General features: G+C 37.8%; 1 pseudogene; it reads right to left on the reverse strand.

The window, feature by feature from the left end:
* Nucleotides 1-2560: 2560 nt before the first annotated feature.
* LOC108540667 (ganglioside GM2 activator pseudogene) lies at nt 2561-3336 on the reverse strand (annotated as a pseudogene).
* Between the last annotated feature and the right edge of the window lie 2745 nt (nt 3337-6081).

Consider the following 6081-nt stretch of genomic DNA (forward strand, 5'->3'; position numbering starts at 1 on the left):
TATAAATTATATAATATATATTATATTATAGCATATATTCTATTTTTCTCTTTGCTGTGGTTAGGCAGAGGGTTTAGAGGTCCATGACACCAAGCATACATGCTCTTAAGAAGAGCTTAAGCTCTTCTTAAGTTGGCCAATAGGGAGTACCAGTAAGTATTTGGGAACAAGATGAAGGAACGTTTGAGTAAGGCACTGATTTAAGTGCTTTACAAATATTGTTGGCTTGAATTTTCATTTTTTATGAAATAGGTACTATTATATTTCCCACAATTGTTCTATGCCCTCACATCTTGAGAGGCATGGTTTGCATTTCTTACTGCAGTCCTCTACCCACCGGGTTGCAGTGATAACTCTTTCTCTTTGCCCTGTAGTTGAGTCACACAGGTGACATCAACTTCCAGGTTATATTATTTCTGGCTTCATTGCCATTCCTTTTTATTTCCTTAACTCAAACCAGACCTCTGTAAATAGTCCCTTCACAGAGTTCTCTTCAGTCACGATTTTCAGTTTGTCAGATCTTTTTTGAGTATCCCTGCCATCTATTTCCTGTCAGGACTTTGACTGATAAAAGAACATAAATAAATATTTAATGTGAAGAAAAATAAGAAGTGAAAAGAAGAAGACTAAACAACAAAAGTAGAGCTTGCAGTTAGAAATAAGAAAAGGACACTCATAATAGCAACAAAATACCAAATGATAATGGGCTACTATTCTATGCAACTAAACACAGACACACATATATTCACATATAAGTGATTATTTGGAAACAAAAGAAGAAAGGAGGGAAAGTGAGACTAGGGCAGAATAAGAAAACTGAAAGGAAATTAGGCCAGGGATACGCTGTCTGGAAGCTTCTTCTGGATTGAGACGGTTATTAGAATAGAATTTTTCTTAAATTCACTTGGCCTGTAGGCTGCCTTCTCCTCAGGAATTTGGTCACAGAAAACTTGATGTCAGAGCATAATATTTTCCTTATGCGCTAGGTATTTCTTCTCTCTCCTACTTGGGTATTTTTTTTTTTTTTGAGATAGAGTCTCACTGTGTCACCGAGGCTGAGGTACAGTGGCACTGTGTTAACTCACTGCAACCTCCATCTCCTGGGTTCAAGCAATTCTCCTGCCTCAGCCTCCCGAGTAGCTGGGATTACAGGTGCCCACCACCATGCCAGGCTAATTTTTGTATTTTTAGTAGAGACAGGGTTTCACTATGTTGGCCAGGCTGGTCTCAAACTCCTGACCTCAGGTGACCCACCCACCTTCGCCTCCCAAAGTGCTGGAATTACAGGCGTGAGCCACCGCGCCCAGCCTTGCTTGGGTCTATTTTTAATTTGTCTTCCCTAGAGAATATGACAATATTTATTTATTTGCAACTTAAGATTTATTGTTATTCAGGCTTCAAATGAGCCCAGAATTCAGGGCTGATGTGTGATTCAGAAGTTGTTACGGTGTAACAGGATGCTGGACAAATCCAGGCAGCCTGACATGGAGGCCACCCTCTCTGCCTTGGACCCCTGCTCCAAAAGCAGCTGCTTGTGGGGTCATCTCTTTCCCAACTGCCTCATTCACCTGACAGGACTCCAAGACTGGGGCACGCAGCCTCGTGATCCCCACAGCTAATAGCTGAGAAGCTGCCCACACCTCTCCTAGCACGGAAGAAAGAACCTTCTCCTTGGGATCAGACAGTATGGCTTTGGCCCTGTGGAGGGAGAAATGTTGCCACGGGAGTGGTCTTAAGAACACAAGGCATGCACGGTCTGAGGTCAGAGGTTGCGAATTGGCCACCCATGAGTCAGACTGTCCCACTGATTTTTCCGTTTGGGACATATCACACCACACAGTGTTTAAAAAAAATTAGTTAGCAATATTTTAAAATGATAAGATTTCATATAAAAATCTGGATTTTTGGCTACTCTGGAAATAAACATTGAAACTATCTGGCAATACTAGACCCACACCATTCTTATTTGACACTGACTGGTCATAGCTAGGTAGCAGTTGACTTCACAGACTGGCTATGCACTCTCCAATCTGTGCCACCCTTAATTGTATTTCCAACTGGAGGCCAGGCCTCAGCAGCCTTTTATCAACGCACATGTGCTATGACTTTCTTTATCATATGAGAAATATTTACATTGTAGTATTATCTTTAATCAAAAAGGAAAAATCAAAGTCAAGCCTGGAATCAACATATTTCTCATAGTCCTTGTCACTCATTTAAGTCTCTTGCTAAGCCCTGCAGGTACCTGAGTTTATAAACAACAGAGCACTCCTAATATCTCCCCCAAGGGACTTCTGTCCCACACACCCTACCTCTGCAGGATATGCTGCACCCTAATATTAATTGGACAAATCTACAAAGGAAATCAAAATTAGCTACAGAAGTTAAGGGAGGAATAGACTAAGAGCAACTCCTTTCGCCCCTTTCGCCCCTTGGTTATAACAGGGGGCTGGTCGTTAATACTCTCACTTTGCCTTTAACTTAGTGGAAAAAAAAAAAAAAAGAGTGACAGAGAAGAAAGTGAGAGAGAAAGAGACAGAGAGAGAGAGAGAGAGAGAGTCATAAAGATTCTTCAGGTCCTAAAACACTGGTTCCCATTCCTCAACTGCTTTGGAAATGAACGAGGCTCTTTAGAGAGAATGTCTAATGGGGATAGGTAACGTGGTTAGCCTGCAGATGCCCTGGGCTATCAAGAACTGTCCAACTCATCCTCCCTTAGGCCAGGGCTGCTTGCCCCAGCCTAAAATGTAAATGGCACAAAACGATTTTCAGTGAGGGTAGCGGACTCATTGTAGGAAGGGGACTAAAGAGGGGCAGAGAGTGGGAATTTGACCTTGGCAAACACAAGACAGAGGAAAAGGAACATTCCTCACACTCCTCCATTCTGCTGTGACGGATTCCATGCTATATGCCCTGGTGGTGAGCCAGCTGGGCAGCTCCAGGTCAGGCACAGTGAATTTGCTCTTGGGCAGTGAGTAGGTTCCTTCTTTGAAGGGATAGTGGCAAGGAATGCCATAGGTATGTAGGGGCTCTGGACAGGGCCCCCCAAACGTGTTCAAAGGTACAGCTGCCATGAGGTCTTGATCCAGAGGCCAGCCACTTCCTTCTCCAAAACTAAGTCCATCTCCAGATGAGAACTCAGGGGAACAGTGGTGCTGCCCAGGAGACTGAGGGTCACGTTCTCAGGAAGGATGATGGGGTCAGGTTCCACAGTTATGCCTCTGATCACCGCAGGGTCCTTCCCTTCATCACAGTTTCCAGGAAAAACTACTGAGTTTTTTCAGGTGGGCTTGCGAGAAGCAAGCCCAGGGCGATCTGGGGCAAAGCCTGCATTAGGGATTGCGTTCGAAGGGTGGGTCCGGGCGGAGTTAACTGCAAGGTCTGTGGTGGCAGCGGCGCCTTTAAATGGTTTCCTGCATTGGTGGTGAATATAATGACCTTTAAAAGCAACCGTAGATTGGAACAGGGATTGAGATGCTCATGTATGTTGAGAGAAATCTTATTCTAGGAAATAATAATAATAATAATAATAATAATAATGCATCCAATAAGTAAAATCAGTGCTCACAATTCAGTGAGCTAGTTTTTGAAACAAAATTTCTTATTTACAAAACACTTATGTTTTTTCAAACTACGTGTAAGACATTTTTTTAAGTGGTTTACAAGTACTGCCTGCTTGAATTTTCATTCTCTATGAAGTAGGTGCTATTATCCTTGCTATTTTACAGATGAAGAAAACAAGACATGGAAAAGTTAGGCATTTGACCAAAGACTCAAGCCTAGTAAATGGTATAGAAGGTATTCAAACCTACACAGTCTGCCTGCAGATATTGTACCCAATTGCAATTGCTGAATCAATAAATATGAAGATCTCAGCATTGTCTTCAGAGAGACAATTAAGTTTCTCAAAATAGAGGAGATATATATTGATCGTGTCATCATGAAGATACTTTGGTCAGAAGTCACAGAAGCAAGTCAAAACTAGCTAATAAAAAAGAGGAAATGTTACATGAACATCAAAAAGTTATTTTAAGAAAACTAAGAGACAAAAAGAAGCCCTCAGGATTTGAAAGAATAAAATATCAAAAAATAAAAACAAACCAGACATCCTGGGAAAACTCTCTATTTATCCTCTAATTTATTTCCTTTTACTTCATTCTCTCTCAAACTACTTCCTCAACTTCTTGCTCCATGAGGCACGTCATGTAGAATATAGTCTTTAGCTTTCAAGTTTTTATACCTTCTCCACTCAGGATCTCAGGTCTCGGTTACACTTTCAAATTCCTGAACAGAATCTCTATTGTTTGGCTTTGGTCTGGTGTCCACTTCTGGTCCAACTGACAGGAGCAAGTTGGTGAGGGACACAGAGCACAGTTATGACAGCTAGGGGCAGTTCTCAAGAGAAAGGAGGTCACTTGTTTTGTATGGGATACCGCTAAATGTGTTTGTCAAAGATAGTACCTTAAAAACATGATGCATTGCTCAAGTGGGCATTCAATGTGGGGGAAGCCTGGAATAGTGTCAGGCTTCCAGCTTTGAGAGTGGTCTTTGGGAGCAGATCTCAGAACCATGAGAAAGAATTTGATAAAGAGCAAGGAAGGTAGCTAGAACACTCTTAGGAAAATACTTAAGGCTTAAGAAAAAAATGTAGCTTGAGGTAAAACAGGCACTTGTTATGAAGTGCACTCATGGATTTGTTTCTAATTTGCTTTACTTTGTATTTACTTATTTGTTTGTTTAATAATTGTTTTTGAACATGTAATAGATAAGAAATATCATGCTGTTTTCCAGAATCATAGATGATTAAAGCATGTAATTCCTTTTGTTGAAGGGGATATTAAAATATTACTTTAGTTTACATCACACAATTATAACATCTATCTATATATCTGTCTATAAAAAAACCTATAGGAAAAGAATATCTACTCATTTCACCATTCTTATTTAACATTATTCTAGAAATGTTGGGAAAAGGAATAAGACCAAAAAAGAACTTAGTCATAAGTTTGAGAAAAAAATCAAAATATAATTATCAACAGATTATATATTTACCTAGCAAGAAAACCCAAGAGAATCACCAGAACACTTTAAAATGTTTGAGTTCAGTATGTTAAAACAAAAATATGAAATTGTTATCTTTCTACTATTTGAGAAGTAATCTCTTAAATGTAAAATAGAAAGTAAAAAATATAAAAAACAACCTAATAATAAAACAAAAATAATTTAGTAAATAATAAATATAATACCAAGAAAAAATTTAAGCATAAGTATACTAAACTGTGCAAAACTGTTCAAAATTCTTAGCCAGAGTAAAAGAGAGGATTCTAATAAGAGAAGCATAAAGCATTTCTCTACTGGAATACAAAATAAATATTTTTCACTATAAGCAAAAGAGATATTTTTTTAAAAGAACTGTACTCAACGTAATTGTGAAGTTTATTTGGAAAAAGGTGTGAGCTTAAAAAAGAGTAATCAAGAAAAGCTCCTAATCATAGATTTTAAGGTGTACTATAATGCCATTATAATTATTGTGATATTTATACATTATTACATAGATCAGTCGCAGAACAGAAAGTTCAAAATCTTTTCTCAAAATATGTAAACATTTTAGTTAATCGTAAAAGTAGCATCTTACAAAAGTTGTGAAAGAATGAATTACTCAATAAATGTCCTGGGGTACTCTGGATCACTACTTGGGAAAAATAACTGATTAAATCTGTTACTCTAATTATAAAATACATGAACATTTCCAGATGAAATAAATTCATGAATATTTTAAAAAATTCAACCTAAAAAACTATTAACAAAAAATACAGGTAAATATTTATATAATCACATAGACTTGATCTTTATAAACATGAAATGAAAGACAAAAATCACAGTAAAAATACAGACATTTTTGGATTACACAAAAATATAAAACTTTTTTTGAGAAAAAAAGTAATCTGTTTAAAGATATATAATCATTAAATTAGCCAATATTTGCTTAGACCTAGAATTTAAGAACCAGAAGACATTTCACCTTTAAATGTTAAACGTATTCTATACTAATTAGTTTTTTAGAGAGAAAAATAAATTATT

Source organism: Rhinopithecus bieti, unplaced genomic scaffold, assembly GCF_001698545.2.
Source record: "Rhinopithecus bieti isolate Rb0 unplaced genomic scaffold, ASM169854v2 scaffold_19040, whole genome shotgun sequence".
NCBI classification, from domain to species: Eukaryota; Metazoa; Chordata; class Mammalia; order Primates; family Cercopithecidae; genus Rhinopithecus; species Rhinopithecus bieti.